Below are 19,272 nucleotides of genomic sequence, written 5' to 3'. Positions count from 1 at the left end.
AAAATTGTCCTGATTTAAAAAAATTTTTTTGCCTTATTTTTATTATCTCGTTTAAAAAGCAATGTATGTTTTTTTTGTTTTTTTAATAATTAAAAAAATTCTGATTTTTCTAAATATTTTTCTCGGTCTATTAATTTATTGTTACATATTTTCATCTTTTGCTTATTGTCGCTAATAAACAATCTTAAATGAATTACTATGAATGTAAAAGAAATAAACTCATTTGCGTCGATGATCGCGCATCTATGAAATGTGTCGCGAGAGAATTGCGTCTGAACAAGGCCGACTTGGCGAGGAAATCCGCGTTTATTGACCGAGCGTTCTCAAGGAAAAGATCATTTTCGCCTTAATGACCTGTAAATCTGGCTCGTAAATGCCGCGGCTCGCTCAATTCGCTAGAGCCGAACAAGAAGGACGAAAATTGTGAAGACGAGGGTCGGCGAGATGTGGAGACGTGGAGGTGGACGAGATGAGCTAGTGACTCACTTCCGCGACCCTCGCAAAATTTACAATTCGCCGCGAAGACGTTCGCCCGAGCGCGAACGGACAAAAGCGACGAGGCTTTTATGGTCGCCCTCGGTCGATCGAAGAAAAATTCTATACACGCGAGCGGAATTAAACGCGCACGTGGAATTATGCGCTCGATCGCCGCGCAATAATGAGCGCGGACTAACGTCGCCACCATTGCGTTAAATTAACTGGCCTGCCTTTTGGCTTAATGTAACCAATTAAACCGAAAATAGACGTTGCCTCGACGCGCGATGCATTATGTGTTTTCGCACTACGACGCACGCGGACCGCACGCTGCGTACCAAGAGAGAGATTCAGTCGGGAAAACAAATCTCGACGGCAATAACTTATTCAGGGAAGTCGATCGTAATTGCGAGAACACATACGGCATGGTGTCTGTTAATCGCTGAAAAAAATTAGCGAGCGATTCCGCGAATCGCGTAAACAGATGAGTAACCGCGCTCCTAATTTCTTTCGTTAAACCTCTCCCCCTTCTCTCTCTTTCTCCGCCCGGGAGACGCGCAGGAAAATAGAATTGCAATTGCCGCTATTATCTTTGTCAGAGCGGTTGCCTAAATTACTGCAATCACGATCGTAATAATGGATAAAGCTATCCATCTACCCAAGCTAATTATGTGTGTATTCGCTTCTTTCTATAAATCTAGAACATCTATCTATTTTCGTAAACACGGGAGTTTCGTCCCACACACAAGAACAGAAATTGAATCGGTTGTTACAAAAGACGCTATATGACTCATTTGCAGAAATTTACGCACCAGCAATTGATGATTAGTTTCTATTAATTTAATTTTCCTCATTCAATTACTTACTTCATCGACTTTAATTAAATCTAAGAACTTTATAAGCTGTGTACGAATATTCCTCCGTGTGTAAAGAAAATTGATTACGGATGATGAAAGCGCGCGCGACAACAAATTATTAGTGTCCATTAATTACACAGCAGATTCTCTCGGTGAAGATTAAGAGATAACGAAAATTTTTATCCGATAAAGAAGATTGGAGCTAAAGAACAGGTCGCGCGGCACTCTCGAGTCATCGCGGAAGATCGTTAATGACGAGCGCCATGTATGAGACAACGAGCGATCGAACGGCGTAACGTCTATTACATGTAATCGGTGAGACAAGGTTTTTCAAAGAAGCACCAATGGCAGCGAAACGCTATTACGCTTCGCGCCGCGTATCTGCGCAACGTTATCCGCGCGCTGCCGTTTATTTTTTCTCTCGCTTAAACAAATTAGCGTTTACAGTCGCAAGACTGGCGCGCTTTTCTCGCGCGGCGCACGTGCTTCATCTCTATCGAAAAATTACAGCACGATATTTCTCTCTCTTTTTTTTTTCTCTCTTTTTGATTTTTCCCCGGAAATTAAAGTCGCGTGATAAAATTATGCGAATCACGTTTTATTTCTAATTGATAAAGACTTGTTGTGAAATGAATGCTTCTCTGTGACGTGAGCTAGATAATTTCCATTGTTTCGAGGATATATAAATAACATAATTGATAATTTCCAGTACTTGAATCTGTTAATCATCATCTTACTTTGTTTAGGCAAGGCAAAGATCATATATGTAAATATTTATGATACTTAATAACTCATGTGAAAAGTTTGTTTTCTCAAAAAGATTTCACGATGCGGAAAAGAGATCCCGATGTTTTCTTCCGACGTCATTGATTCCTCCTAAATTAGTTCGCAGTCGTTTATAATTAAAATTATTGAAAAATGTGACTAATACAGTGGAATTATTTAGATAGAATATAAAAAAAAAAACTTTACATATATCTTAAACTGTAACGAGCTAAAAAAATACGTAATTTTTTTAATTAATAGAAAATAGAATAATAGCCATGCGCATCTCGATAAAAAAAACCACTGCCAAGTTTAGGGTTAACGGCGTAGAAGAGCACGCTCGAAGAATCGAAAGCGAATGATCCGAGGCGAGATTTCGCCTTTTGAGGACTGCGAAAGGTGTTTGGCACGTGCGAAATATATCCCGAAACGACCTTGCCATAAGCAAGGTACGCGGTACACGTATTGCGTACATATGGATAGGGGAGGGGAGAGCTGGAGGATTGATATCGTATATACACAACTGCACATTCATCGTTCGCGGGATCCAATATTCCGAGATTGCAAATTTTTAAAATAAATCAATCTAATCTTTTTAATTTAGTTTCGGACATTTCCACGATCTATTATTGTTATACTTTAACACTATTTTTAAATCTAATATTTCACGATATTTATGTAATTAATAATATAAAAATTACAACAAAATTATAATAAAATCGGGTCAAAAAGGATGATAAATATAATAAATTTATAATTAATAATAAAAAATTGATAATAGAAAATCAATTAATTAAATAAAGAAATAAAGAGTATAATTAACAGTAAATGTAATAATTCCTTCCTTGCATCTATCCTCTTAAAAATTAAGATGCTGTTACTATGCTATTATCAATTATTATTAGCATCGTTACTATCGATATGTCGCAAACATATTGCGACGTTAGAGACCTGTCAACAAGCCTTAGAACTAATGACGATTTCCTTTTAAGTCACTCCACGACGACGACGACGCCGTGAATCACTTCCGGTCGCGCATATCATTCCTTTTTAATAATCTAACTATTTACGTGACACGCGCACATTCCGCCAGAGATTGCGCGGTTAATGCGAACGGAACGGACATCTCGACGTAAGACGATTACGCTTTCGTAGGCATTATACGATAGTTGTTCGTGGAATATATTCTGAATCATTTGCATGCGTATATGAGATCATTGCGTGCGAAAAATGGTGAAAGCGCGAAAGATTAAGTGCGGTAAAAATTAAACTGGTTACATCGAAAAGATACGGGCGGACGCAGTAAATAAAGATAAATCTCTTTCCCCACGTGCGCAAAGTTTCAAAAATTCACTACGTATATTAAGATTATATAATCGAGAATTTGATATTCCTTCGAGCGAACAAGTTTCTCTCTCTCTCTTCTCTGCCTTTCTTCTGAGAAATTTATATTCTTCGATGTATTACTTCACTTTTTAATAAAGCGACGAGGCTATTCCACTTGCGTCGATTATTATTTCATTATTAATTATTATTAATACGATTATTATTAAATGTGCTATTTTTTCGAAATAATTGATTCAACTATCAGCTCTCTCCCCTTCCCCCTATTTTTCTATCCGTGGAAAATCTTAATCATCACTTACCGCGTTAACGATGAACGCAAATCAGCTGAAGTACTCTCGTCGAATATATTGCATCACTCTGGAAGAAAAAAAAAGACAAATATGAGAGAGAGCGATACTTGTCAAGTATATTTCTTATCAAAAACAAGATTGTTTTTGTATGAAATACAGTCAAGCAAAACGCTAAATCTTAAGTACAGAGAATAGCACAATTCCTGTAATTCTCTCAAGGTTTAGGATCGCAATGAAATCTTCTCGGAGAAGAGAGATCCCCTCGTGGCGTTTATGCGCGACTCGCAATGAAATCGGCGGCGAATCGCGGTTTACGATGCGCACGTTTCAATTGCAGAAAAAAAAGTGCAGCACGTCGGGACATTACGGCGCCCGGCATTCCGCGTCGTAAATAAATTAAATTAAACGCGCATTTGCGTACAAATTATCCCCGTACGGCGATGCTCAAGCACCCAATAAAAATATTTCGCCGCTCGTTAAAATTAACAATGTCGGGGCGAATAAATCGCGATTAATTATCCGGGCCACACACGCGCACACGCGCGACCGAATGTCGGTTTCCGACCGCGAGAAAGAGAAAGAGAAAGGGAGACGGAGAGAGGGATCTCTTCCTCCCCGCCCTCCCTCCCTCCCTCCCACCACCCTCCACTCGTTCCGTCAGGAAGAAGAAAAAAAGAGGAGGGGACCGCGACCTCTCGCTGGGAAGAGAAAAAGAAAGGCCAGGCGGGGGGCCCCTTTCACACAAATGTGGCACGGACACGCTCGTGAAATTCCTCTCTTCGTTTCGGACACGCGTGACACAGCCGAGGGACAACGCGCGCGCGGAATCCGTGCGACCTTGCGCCCATTAGCCGCGAAAAGAAAGCAAAAGCGAGCACGGCAACATAGATTCCGAAAGCTCACGTGTTTTCCATACCTCGGAGGCCGAGATCACGGCGTATCCCGTCTCTCGAATTTCGTCGCTCGATCTATACAAAATTTGACATTTGAGTCTAGTGCGTTGGACAGCACAAGCGAGGAGTAACGAGATCTCTCGATGTGTCAGGTGTGATTAATTTAAGGTGACATAAAAGATCTTTTTTTTTTTTCCATCTCTTTAACAGTTACAGCATCGCGAGTAAAAAGTAAACAGGTTTTTTTCTCGAACGAACGAATTAGCATTTCCAAGATATATGCGACGGCGATTGAAAGAGAGTTAGAGATCGACATTGTCTTTGTTTCTCGCACGTGACACATTCCCAAATGATTTACTATACGAAATTGATTCGATTCGTATCGTTCTTAATCGCGTTGAATAGAATACGCGACGATTATTATATAATAATAAAGCGATAAAAGCGATTCGACAAGACATAACGCCGACCTTTGAGCGGTAATGGTCGCGTATTTAATAGCCGCGCGACAAGAGAAGATGGGAAAGAGAAAGATCAAGAAGTCCCTTCTCCCCTCCTTCCTCAGGCTGTCTTCGATTTCTTACTACGACGAGAGCAGGGGCGCACTTCCACGAAGAGAGCTAACGAGACGGTCAGGTAGATACTCGGATCGCTAACAGCCGCGCGGGGAGCAGCTCGACGGGGGAGACAGAGCGGAGACGGTGGATGCCGTCCCCTTCGATAAGTATCTTCGTTATGTTGTACAATAACCGGGCGAGTTGGTCGCAGCTCGATCTTTCATCGCGAGAGAGACCGCGCTTCGACCTGCGTGTTACCTAATCCTGTTAGCGGCCTGTGTTCTGAGATGGGTTCGATCGCTAGCGATCTGATGTGAGAGATTCTCTCTCTCTCTCTCTCTCTCTCTCTCTCTCTCTCTCTCTGTACATATTGTATTAAATTCCATAAATATTCTACCCAAATACCTATGTAAATCGGACTCGTAAAGGTACCAAAATACACCATTTAGTTCCTAATTGAAAGATTTCAATGAAAATTCGTAGTAACACAGACATTTAGTAAATGCCTTATCAAATTTTCTCAAATTTTTGATAACATTATTTCGAGCTGTTTTTTAGGCAATTGTTTTTAAATACGAACGCAAATAGAAATTTAAGAAATCGGTCCCCAAATCGATGCATTAAATAAAAATTATGAAAGTATAGTAAAAATTACATGGTATATATAAAAAAAGTAAAAAATAGATATAAATTAAATTTAAATATTTATAAAGATGTAGAATAACGTAAATAATCAAAAAGGATATAATGCTATTATTGTTTAAATTATATTATACGTAATTCGCCAGAGAAAGTCAAACATGCTCGCGAAATAAATTTTTAACTTAAAAATTATCGATATTATATATATATATATATATATATATATATATATATATATAACCATAAAATAATTATAAATAAATATTTTAAATTGGAGCGCTTTTATCAATTCAGATTGATCAACCTAATGGAAAGAATGCTTAAGCTTGCTGGTGAAATCTTCACTCATCTCATGACAGTCAATTTACTTTGTCATAGATTTGCTAGAGACAGTACACTTATTGGAATACCTCATCGATCATCAACCAAATCGTCGGATCAATGAACTTCTAGAAGGTTCAGACATCGCCGCTGCGAGGAACCACTTGACCTTGCATGGTCAGACATCTCTCTGCTGCAACCTCTCAATCATTAAACAGTTTATTTCCACATCTCATCGCTCAAGGGCCGAACGCGGAGATCTGCTTGCAAAATTTTTCAAAGATTCATGCCGATTAGGTAAATGAAAAATCTGATAATTCATGGAGCATTGAGTCAACCGACATATCAAAGTTTAAATGATATAGTTTTTATTAATAATAATAAATTTCAACTCGCGACAGAATAGAGAGAGAGAGAGAGAGATTTTGTTTCTCACTTTCAATAGTAAGATTTTATATTTTACATATCAAAACATATATATATATATATATATATATATATATATATATATATTATTATCGATTTATTATCAATATATGAAACCAGTTTATTATCATCAATAAAAGCACTATCACTTAGATACGTCAATTGACTTAATGCTTCATGAATCATCAGAAATTTCTGAGATTATTCCTCAGATTTATATACAGATTTATATATATTTGAAGACTTAAAGAAATTTAATAAAAATATTTCTAATTATTGTCTATACCAATTGTTTAATTATTGTCAGGAGATAATATTATAGAATTTTCAATCTTAAAAAATCTCCTTGACTCTTAACATAAAATTTAAAATATCGAAAAATATATTACATTTACAAAATCTACATTTGCAACTCGTTCAATTAATTTCACTAATATAAGAAAAATACAAGAGATACATATATTGCATCTCTCTTATTGTCACCGCCACTTATCCTTACGATACGATGTCAAGAGCTGAAAGTATAGAAAGCCAAGTTGCTAGTTTTTTTACCTAATCACGATGGAGCGAGTTCGAAGGTGGGATGAACTATCCATCCATGTTCCTCGTGAAAGTGGCCATATGCCGAACGCGTTCGGTTCGACGAACGAAACAACACTCAATGCTCCTCTCCCCCGCGGTGCGCTACTGTCAAACACGCACACGCATGCCAGTGCGATAGGCCTCTCGTATTTATCAGTGATTCCGTTCAATACGCGCGTGTATGTGATATATTCCTTTACGACGTACTCATACACGCACACACACACACACACATACACACACATATATATATATATATATATTTATTCTTTCTCTTCTTTATTCTTTATCTTCCTCTTTCCATTCGCGAAAAGTGGAAGATAAAGCTTTTCTCTTTCCCACCCGGTATATACGCGGATGTCCCCGGTTACCATCCCTCCCCTTCGTACTCCTGCTTCTCCTCCTGTTCATTTAACTCGACCCAGCTACCCTTTCCGTCTCGCTCTCTTCGAAGCGAAGCGCAGCTCTCTTGCGGCTCTGAGGAAGAGGCGAAAGAGTTTACCGAGCTCCTTGTGGGTAACCCACTAACAATCTCCGTTGTCCTCCGCCTTACACAAGGATCGTGAAAGCTCACCAAGTACATACATACTTCTACGGATATGTCGGCATCGCTAAACGAGTTGCATCGGCGCGCGTGCGACCCGCACGTGGCATTCCGATCGTGTCTCAAGATGCTTCGATCTAAACTTGGCGATACATATGTATATCTTATAAGAGACGCACATTAGTTTTCCGCTGCTTACGCTCGCAATTTCTCGTTTATTATGCAGTATATTTTTAAATCGTACCTTGAGATCAAAACGATTACATTTTCATAATTTTAGACTATTATTGTCTTATTATTGTTATCTATTTGATAAATCGAAAATTCTTTTGGAAAATAATCTCGGGAAGAATATAAAGGGAAAAAACGCGCGATTATATAGATTTAATTATTTATTAAATTATCAGGATATAGAAATGTCAATTATTTATAAAAGGAATGATTTCAATCTTTATTAATATATTATTTAAATATATATAATTCATATATATAATTTATTAAACATTTATCTTTCAAAATTTGTTCAACCTTTTTATACAAACATCCGTCACATCATTAATTGTATAATAATTCTAGGATGTAGTTTTTTTTTTTTCAAAAATTAAGATAATTAAAATTACATAAAAAATTCTCATAGAAATTTTGCGGAACTTTACTCTTCTTCCTTACGGAGATATCGATTGAAAGGAAAATATATGTATCTCTCTATCACTCAGCATTCAACCTTTATATATTTTTCCTCTCTTTTCTTCTCCGGCACGATGTCACCTGCATCAGCCGTCGACTCTCGCGCGTCGCACGTGCATACGCGCTCTTCTCCCGTTTTCTCTTGTCTCGTCTTGTCCTGTCTCGGTGCGCACGTTGCCTCCTCCGCCTCTCTCAAAGAGGAAAACCACTACTACTTACTACTCGCAACATCCTCCTTCTCCTCTACCGCAACCACCACCGCCACCGCCACCACCGCCACCACCACCACCACTACTACTACCATCGCCACTTTCCGTCTTCCCTACCCCTTCCCTCATTCTCTCGGCGACCGGGCGCGCGATCTTCGTTACTCGCGCACGGTGGTGGAAATCGCAACGGAACTTCAGTGCAGCTGCGGCGAGCAGCTGACGCGGAATCATTCAGATCCGCAGTAGAGTTCGCGCCGCGTACGCGATACTGCACGACACGAGGAGACGAGACGCGACACGCAGTGCCATCGGCGGATACACGCGCCTCATTGTCAGTGCTGGACCAGACAGCTTCGCCGAGATTCGCCCGCGCGTGCCTGCCTCCGTATCTCGTATCGCAAATAAACTCGCGTCGCGCGTGCGAGAACTCTTCTGCTACCGGCTGTTGTGGCTGCATCTCATTGTCAATCAGTGCGGTGTGTCGTCGCATATCGTTATCGTCATCACGCGGATTCGCGGCGAGGTGTATCACTGGCTGTTTCGCGGCCACGGCGAGCCGAGGCGGCTGCTGAGAAAGGAGCCTGTAAAAGGTTGACGAGGGAATACTCGCAGGTGAGTGCAAAAGATCTGTTTACTGTGGCATATTCACGTCTCACGAAGAGACGAGATTCTCAAGAATACGATGCAGATTGACGGACGATCGTCAAAGAGAAACCGTGATTGTATTCCAAGAAAAATCCCGTAAAAAAATAACGTAAAAATATATTTAGCTAAAGATCTAAGAAAAAAGATAATTACATAATATAGGGATACAGGAATACAGAGAAAAGAAAAGAAATTTATAAAATACATGTAATATTAGCAATTAATAGTTATGATCATTTTATTGACAATATTATTTAATATATTAAAAAATTACGATTATCGGTCGTGTCGTGGAATATATCATAATTATCTGATCGATTCTATATTTTAATATTGAAAATTTACTTTCTTTATTAACATTTAATAAAAATTAAAGAGTTAACATTTAAAATTGTTAAGAATACAATCTGGATGTTCGAAGAAATTTTCCTCCATAAATCAGTCGCGTAATACTTGAAGGATCTGCCGCGGAGTTCAACGCGACATATAGGGATAATTAAAGTATCGGGATGAGAGATTATAATGTATGGATGAAAGAAGAGAAAGAGAAAGAGAGAGAGAGAGAGAGAGAGAGAGAGAGAGGAAATGACGAGACGGAGAATGCGGATTACGACGCGTGATGGATGGATCGGCCTAGCGAGCGGATTTTTACCACGTGATATCACCGAGAGCCGCATAACATATTCGCCTAGCGAGAGTGCCGGATCTTGCCAGTAGACACGTGCCGAAGGCGATATGATTTCCATTCGGTGATAATGATTCTTCTTCGTGAGATTTCGATTCGTTTGTTTGACACATTGAACGCGAATCTGCCTCTCTAGGATGCATATTTTTGTTAGACACTTATCGCCAATTATATTGTTATTTTTTAAATATAATACAGGTGTTCTGAATTTTCTGTTTCTCAAAAATAGCACTTGATATGATGATGATAGAAAAAAAGAAATAAAGCGCGTATTTAGATATTTTGTGATAGACGATAGTCTTGGAAATGTCAGATCTGTGAGTCACGTTTAGCAAAATGTGGGTTGAAAGTATCAGTCACAATTTTTATTTACGTCCAGCGCGCGTTCCATCTCGATGAGGTTTAGATCTAAACAAAATAACGTTTAACGTCATCCGTGCGAACTCGTGGAGACTATAATCGAGCGATGGAGAAATTCGTGGGATTATCAGCGTCAGCTGTTCATCACCTGAAGAAATGCCCCCGTGGGTGCGAGTAGAAAGAAAAACACGTAGATTTGTCAGTTACAAAATTAAATTCAGCGATTCGTGACGTTGCGATCTATATCGGTATAATCGATTTTTGTGACGTGTTGAACCGCTTCGTGGGCGGCTTGGAATGTTTTTGTTATCAATATCTAGAAAGAAATTTACGAATATGAATAATAATTTGTGGATTTAGAAGATATTCGAATTCATATTCTATAGGATATCTATGATAATTCTTTGCAGAAAAATATAAAAATGGAGAACCATTTTGTTTTCTATATAAAGACAAAGCTAATAATGAGATGAAAAAACTTGATCGAACGCAATTAACCGATTGAATCTATAAGAAATTATTGATTTAATCGTTTATTCGATCAATGGGAACGGACCGATTAATCGATAAAGGCATAAACCACCGAGATTCAATCAATTAATCAAGCAAAATCGATATGCGGATAACAATTTAATCGATAAATCTCGCGCGACCACTTGATCGCTCGAACAATACAAACCACATAATGAAATATTATAATTTCGAAACTAATATATGTAATATGAATAATCATTTATTAAAATAGCTATTTAGATTGAAGAATATTAATTCTTATAACAGTGCTATTCAATATTTTACTCATTAAAAATAAAATAATAAGATAAACAGACGTAATTTTTTTCAGGAATACGTCAGTAGGAAAAAATAAAATTATATTACCTGCGTTTGCAGATAGAACAATTAAAATCGAATTAGAAATTTTCAATCTTTCATAAACTCAACTCTACCAATAATCAATTAATGTTAATCATGGTCAACTAAAATTTTTTTTCACATTATCTATATATTATCTATATATCATAATAAGTGTAACAATCTAGAAAAATATTCAAGGAATTAGTCAAACTACGATTAATTGATATCAGAGAAATCGCGCGTTTCACACGTTATATTTCCTTAATGAATATTTCTTGCGGTATTTCATTTATCAAAGAAACATTGCGCACATAATAAGGACACAACACAAGTTGGAGATATTCATGTGCAACTGCCGATTATTCGATATATACGGGATCACATGGACCGTTGCTGTAATTATCACAAGAGATATTTCTCAGTGATTTAAAATGCAGGCAAATGTCGACAGAAAGAAAGAAAGAGAGAGAGAGAGAGAAGAGAGAGAAAGATCAGTGCACGATAGCCAGGCTCAATCCCTGTAGCTTATTCGTGCGTGAGCGTCTACATGTATATACACACGCTTGTGTGTATACAGATCGGGCCCTTCCTCGCCAGCACGCACCTGTTACGTTGTGTTGTTGTTTCGCCGCGGCGTGGCTGCACGCGACAGCTCGTGCCACTTACTTCCAGTTACCTCTCGGCAGTGCGTGCCGTAGCGTCACCTTGCTATTTCTCGCCCGCCGACCCGGCTCGCGAACCTCGAGCATGGGGAGAGATTGATCGATCGTGATATTCCGTTCGCGAGACCGGAGCCCGCCGAGAGATCCAGGTAGAGTAGTGAAACGCGACAATAGAATATGTAGAATTATTACATCCTCTGCCTTCCTCTGTGTGTGTGTGTGTGTGTGTGTGTGTGTGTGTCTCACTTCCCTCTCCTTCTCTCTCTCTCTCTCTCTCTCTCTCTCTCTCTCTCTCTCTTTGTTTTGCAAATTATCTCTGCTGCAATCTGGAATAAATAAATGTCAATCCCGCACGAATAACGCGAAAAAAAAGATGTAGCGCGCGAGTGTAACTCGATCTGCCGCTTCTCTTCTTCGATTTCGAAGTCGTAGAGCGACATTACTTTCGGATCCGGGGTATCGATCTTATTACGGGTTTCGGGAGTAGGTCCTTCTCGAGGTAAGAGAACGAAGGAAGAAATATTATATATTATGAAGTTTGAAACCCTCTCTCTCTCTCTCTCTCTCTCTCTCTTTGTGCGAATTTTTTAACGAGCGTTAATAGTACAATTTGAAATAAAAGATAGATATAATCAATCATTTAAAGAATCGTATAAATCACATGAAAAACTAACATGTTATTTGAGAAAATAACGCAAATAAAAATCACATCATTTGATTTTTTTAACAAAGCGGCATTTAAAAAATTATCAATCGTAATTTTTGTAACATGTACAAATATTGGACACAGAAACTGACAATAACGCATATAAATAATCTTAGTACATATATAAATAGATTTGATCATAAAATAAAAATAATTATCATTTATAATCACAGGCTTTCTTGTTTTCGAAATAATAAAAGACGAATATAATAAGCTAAAGAGCACGGAGAGGCTTAGCGTAGACTCTTTAGCATATTTATTCTTTATTACTTTAAATATAAAATATTTCTAATTGAAATACAAAAAATTAAAAACGTAAACAATATATGTTTGTTCGCTTCTAGTGCACTATCTCTCCGTCTTAAAATTAAGATAAAATAAATCCGGATCCTCGAATGTTGAATATACGAAAAGTATTTTAATATTCATAACTATGGAAATACACGAATAATATCTAAAGAATGCACTGAAAGACCATACAAAGAAGAAAAGGATCGAGAGGAAAGAGATGGCGGTCTTCCGAGGACGATCTCGCGAGAGTAGCTTCTTCCTCGGAGGCCTCCGAGCACTTTACTCCGGTAAAGCCGCGCGAGCGAGCATGCGAGGTCGAGGCCTTCCCTCTCTCGCTCTCGCCGTCTTCATCCCGCTCTCTCGAAAGGAACCTGCCGTTCTATCTTTCTTTCTTTCGCCTCTCTTTCTCTCTCTCTCTCTCTTTCTTTCTCTATCTATCTATCTCCTTCTCTGCACGCTTTTCAACTTACATACGGTTTCTCTCTCCGGCTTGCATCGCACGCGCGCGTCTCTTCTCGAGTGCACGCTTTTGTGCGGCAAAGACAGATTCGCGGCGACTTTGATCGACTGCCAGATTTTTTTGAAAAGCGTAAAGATGAATGATAAAGTGCGAGATAAGTCTAATAAAAATCGAGAAAATATTTAAGATTTAATTATGCTATCTTGAAGAATGTAGCCTTATTTATACTTAAGAGATCGGACATATTCACTAAAAAAATTTCTTTAGGAAAATTTAGAAACAAAACGCGTACATCTGCGTCGCGGTATATCTTATTTTGTATGGCTTCGAAGTAATTGCGATTTTATATTGACTCGCTTTGTCCGATTTTTCAACGTCGCAAGTCGCGTATACACGTCAATGACTCCGTCGACGGGCACAACCGGATGCGCTTAAGGGCCAAGCAACCGCAACAAGTACGAGAAATTACGATCTTGATGTTCGTAAATCCCCGACACTGACGTAAAAAAGGAAGCGGATCGTTGTCTCCATACATTATACCGTCCATTCTCCACGTCCCTTCGCGGAATTGGCTCTCTTTTTTGCGAAATTACCCCGGGTCGTGGCATCGCACGCAAATCGTAATCATCGACAGCGATATTGAGGATGTTTTAACATATATTTCAATACGATCGTTTAATTTCAAAAATACTATAAAAAAACACAGAGTGGACAGATAAAACGCTATAATTAAAATATAATATTAAAGCTTAATAAACAATACTGCAAAAAATTTTTAATGTTTTCTGCTGCAGCTGAAAATATTAATCTTAACATTTCGCTGAAACTTCATATTTATTTTACAATTTAAAGTGACGACGTTTAAAACATCAATATGACACTATATTATAATGATTGTTTGACATAATGATGGAAAAGAGGGACAAGAGGGAAATTCAAATTGAAATAAAAAGTAGTTTCTCTTTCGGAATTGACTGGTTGTGGCGGGGGGAGGGGGAGGGGGGGATCGATAATTCGAGAAAGACGCGATATTGCTTCTTGATATCTATCGTTGATATTTTTCGATCGGTCAAGAGCCGCATGCCGTCACATCAGTTCGCATATATAATGGACATTTGCATTTTAATCTAGACTTCAATTAAGCCAGTAGCGAGACCTATATCTTAAGGCGAAGCGAACCTATCGTCGTCAACCTATTGTTGCGCGAAGAAATTCGTGCGGCTTATCGGAATCTTTTATTTCACATCTATAATCGCTGTATACAACTTCCAATTCGATCCCCATTGTCATCGTGTCTTCGACGATCGTAATCGTCGACAGCGTATCCCGCTGATCATCGAGTTCAGCAACGATCAATTAAGAAAAGTATTTAAAAAAATGGAACGCCAGAGACGAGATGAGTTTCACTAATTGTTAATCCGCGATTATTATTTCATTTAGTGTCCGGATTTATTTGATCTTAATTTTAAGACAGGCAAGAGAAAGTGTACTAGAAGCGAACGGATCTATATTGTTTACATTTTTAGTTTTTTTATTTTGCGTAATTTATATCTTTCTCAGTTATACAATATTACCTACTCAATTATATTGGGTTGATTCATAAATAAGTTCATAAGATAATTACTGAATTAATTAATTCTTCTGAGAAACTAATACTACTAACTATGATATCTAATTATTTTATCTATTGATATATTTAATTTATTGTAATGCTTTTCAAATGTAAAAATACTTTAACTAAAACTATTTAGTCAAGTAAAAAAATGAACTTATTCATAAATTAATCCAATAACTTCATCGAGGAAATATAATTCAAGTTAACATTTCAATTTTTATAGGATGGAGAAATATTATGTCTCATTCTATTGTATTATTATACTGCTAATATAACTACGTTAAATATTTCAAATAATCAACGATGTCACTTATCGTCGCGTATCACATCGACGATGACACGATGGGCCCGTTAGTTCCACTTCTCGATTTCATAAACGAATTCTTAGAGTCGAACTTTCACGGCTCGATTGAATTCATGTAACGCGCGCGCTTTATCTTCGTCGTGTCGTCCATATAGTCTCGTTTTACTCACGTTGAATGGGCACTGGATAATAATCGGATGCCGCTTCGAAAATTAAGTCCCGCCTTCTTGCGAAGCGGATTACGAAATTGAATTTTGCAAGAATTAATGACTTTTAAAAGTAAATTGAACCTGCCGGCAACACCGTGCCTCATCGTCGTCGTGTCGTAGCGAGTTTAGATGAGTTTCATCGTGCGCGATAAATTTCAACATTTTAACAACATCCATAGCATGCAAATCTTGTCGCGTCATGTAATTTTTAATTGAAATTTTTTCAACGCCAAAGGTTTTCTGAATTGTGTAACTTGATATAATAATTGATAATGAAAAAAGTAAATTTTCCATAAGTTGTATAGAACATGAATATTTTTCTAAAGACCGAATAACCTTCAATTAAAAAAAAAAAAAAAATAAAATAAAACAAAAGATTAATATAAATAAAGATTAAAGCTATATTACAATTAATAAAAAGCAAAAGGAATAAATATTACTCTGCGATTATCTTTTACGAGTATTTCGGCGAGCGAGATATCTGTTTTTGTAATTGCCATCTTGCGAATGAATTTAATTTAAATAAATGACCAAAGGTGCAACTTAAAGATGCAATCGTTGAAGTCGTAATTCGACAAGGGGAGGGAGGGCGCGGATATTTACTTTCATTGCCCCGATAAAATCGCCTCAATCAAAATCCATTAAAGTAATCGTCTTAATATTCATTTGCTTTCCCTCGATCGTTTTATTATACATCCAGACAGCGGACTAAGAGAAAGAAAGAAAGAAAAAAAAACGAAAGAAGGCAACGCGGACCTAAGGTCGAATTCTTATTCGTGCACCGAACTCACACCGACCGCCAGATGCATTCTTATACGACGACGAAACGATGGAAAGTATTATCCTCCGTTTTAAATCAGAGATAAGCGGGACTCGTCTCGTCCATTAAGGGCGAAGGATGCATAAGATAGTGTTTGGCCGGGCGTGGAAGGCCGAGATAACGGATTGCACGCATAATGCGTGTACAACAGCAGCCTAAATACATGAATCTCTAAGTCATCTTACGAGGAGAAGATGAAGACTACATTGCTCGCCGAATTCTTGTAAATCAAATAAGATTATCTGCTGTGATAATCAAATTTAAAAGATGAAAAAGTACAAAATAAAACTTTGTCTTTAGTTTTAATACGACAAATTTTATGATTAATTTGCAGCCGAATATCGAGACTTGAAATAACTTTTAAATTGGAAGCGCGTTTATAAAATTTATTTTTTTTTTTAAATATAAATGTAATTAAACACAAAGTTTATTATTTGCATAAATATACGTGAGCTTTATTTTTTCGAAATTCTCTCGCTTGCTCATCAAAGACAAGTAATGGTCATTCTCGCGATTTTTTTTTCGACAAATTATCAACACTAAAGTATTTTTCGATTGAATTTTTCCACAAATATTCATGGCAGCCGAGTGTGGATTTAAATTGCATTGATCGTTCGGCAAATAATGGTCATCGTTTAAAATTAGCGATCGCCTTATCAGTTTAAAAAGTTTACGATAAGTTGTGAATAGAATAAGTCATTTTCACGTAAATATAAATTGAAATTATACAATTCGCCGAAGGATTAGAAACTAAATTTCGCAAACTGCCGTTCCTACATAAATATATATTCCACGTTCGCCGTTCGCATTTCTAACATTTTTCCGCCGTGTGTAATGCGTACTTTACGACGAGTTTTATTTCTATCATTCAATGCCTCCTCGGCAGTGCCGTGATTCGCCCCCGGATCACGTCCCAGGAATCCTTGTAAGTGAGATATACTGGCGAGAAAAGTATGTTTCTTATCCGCTTATATAACGCGAACAGCATTTTAAGAATTTTAATATATGAAGTAATCAGCGAAATAATTAATATAGAAAATCTTAGAAAATTATTTAAAAAAATGACATTTCATCTAATTTTCATCGAAGAAGATAAATTTATATCATAAATCAAATCAGAAACTTGATAAAAAAATCATGAGATAAATAAAGGCACAAAATAAATCGATTTTTCAACAATAAAAATTAAATTATATGAAATTATTATCGAGAAGAAATTTTATTATCGAATAATCATCAAATATCTCGGTTATCCTACTCAATAAGATCGATCTGTCAGATCAAGACGTGTCGAAAATCGTGGCGATCGACATATTATAATGCTATGCGAAAATGATCGTTCTCGTTCACTGGTGGTGAGAAAATATAAGCGCCATTGTAACATGATTATAACGCGAGCGTGATCAGAGTGGCGAGAGGTCGAGGAAAAATTCCGCGCATCGACAAGTGGCGGATGCTGCGGCTACAGCTGCGCCCGGCACGAATATACGATCGCAAACACGATATCGCGAGACTCTCGCTCGATTCTCTCGCGGCTCCATTCATACGCGATTCTCTGGCGAACGGAGATGAGGGAATTTCGGATATTAATACGGCGCGCCCAGATCGAAATTATCTCTCATCGCTTTGTACCGTTTTCTGCTCCACTATCCTAATCTTCTTTCACATCTCCGCGATCGCGTACTCGTCGTTTTGTTCGCCGATTAAGATTCGGCTTCAATGTCGCAGTTTCGCATTTCGGTTAACTGATTCTTCGCCTGTTTTTTGTATGTGGTTGGTGCATAATTATTAATATATTTTCAGAGGAAATTATATCATGGGAGAGGAGGAGAAAGATATAACTTGTTTTTATTATAGATAAATATTTTGTTTTCTGTGTCTTTATAATTATATTCTATAGTATTGAAATTTTAATTCCAAGATAACGGTTTAAGAATTTCTCTGCTCTTGTAACAACATTCCGACAAAATTTTATTATACCATGATATCATTTTGTTACATGAAACGATATGATTGAAAAAGGCTCGTTTAATTCGAATGCGTGATGACAGCGGGATATAGATATTCTTTGAATTCGAAAGACATGCTTGTAAACAAGTCATATTGAGATGCCTTCTAACAATAAGTAAGCCTAGATATGAAATACCATACGATCCTATAAATCTCTTATTACACGTGGCGATAAGTGAGAGCCGTGCGCTTTGCAAAAAGTGACATCGACGAGCGGCATGACAGTCTTCGAGCACTCAAGCGGTTCAAATATTGAAATTTCAATATTGATTCTTCGACAGAGAGAGAGAGAGAGAGAGAGAGAGCTGGTTCGGAGCTCCATGCGTTTCTGTATGTGCATAAATTATTACATACACGGCGCAAAAAGGGGTCTTCGAAATGCCGCTCTTAATCATCTCCAATTATCCGGAGGCGGATGGACTTTGAAAATTTGACAAGTATTATAAAACTATTTTCAAAGAAAAATATCCCGCGGATACTCTTGCGTACTCTATTCAAATTTGATTAATTTCGCTTGCGATCGTCTTGAAACTTTGAAAAAAAAAAAAAATAAATAAATAAAAGACGCGATCGGAATAAGGAATGATCATAACGAGCGGCTGTCGATATCGATCGATCGTTTTCCCAACGACGATTGCTCGTCAATTATCCCAAGTGCGCATTATCCCTACGTAAACACGATCGCGGCCGGCGGTCGCGTAACAATAATCGATAATTATAGCAGGCGCGTAAACGCCACGCCGTTGCCGCACCGCATGGCGGAAAATCCGAAACGTATGTCTTATCGGCCGATGAGGAACGCCCATATACCAATTGCGAAGAGAGATCGTAAACGCCACACGCGATAAAGATCGACAATATCGGTGGGCTTAATGTTGCATTGCATTAGCCTACAACAAACGATTGCTAAATGAGCGATTACCGTCGCCGTTCGCGGCCAATAATTACCATCGGACAAGCGGTTATTACCGCTTAGCGAACGATAATTCATTATTATAGGTTCGCGTTAAGTACGTGACTAACATAGTCTCCTACATGTGTTGTGCGCTTCTATTC

The 19,272-nt window shown here is 37.9% G+C and overlaps 1 protein-coding gene across 1 annotated transcript in view; it reads left to right on the top strand.

Moving 5' to 3' along the window:
- The first annotated feature begins 8,779 nt into the window (after nt 1-8,779).
- LOC126859116 (BMP-binding endothelial regulator protein) overlaps nt 8,780-19,272 on the top strand; it is a 34,992-nt gene continuing 24,499 nt past the window's right edge. Inside the window, exon 1 of the mRNA XM_050610088.1 lies at nt 8,780-9,206. The gene's annotated coding sequence lies outside the window, so the exon portion shown is untranslated. The remainder of the gene's footprint in view (nt 9,207-19,272) is intronic.

This window comes from Cataglyphis hispanica, chromosome 2 (assembly GCF_021464435.1).
Source record: "Cataglyphis hispanica isolate Lineage 1 chromosome 2, ULB_Chis1_1.0, whole genome shotgun sequence".
Classification (NCBI taxonomy): domain Eukaryota; kingdom Metazoa; phylum Arthropoda; class Insecta; order Hymenoptera; family Formicidae; genus Cataglyphis; species Cataglyphis hispanica.
Note: the sequence above shows the minus strand (reverse complement) of the source record. Positions and strands in the feature narration are given on the sequence as shown.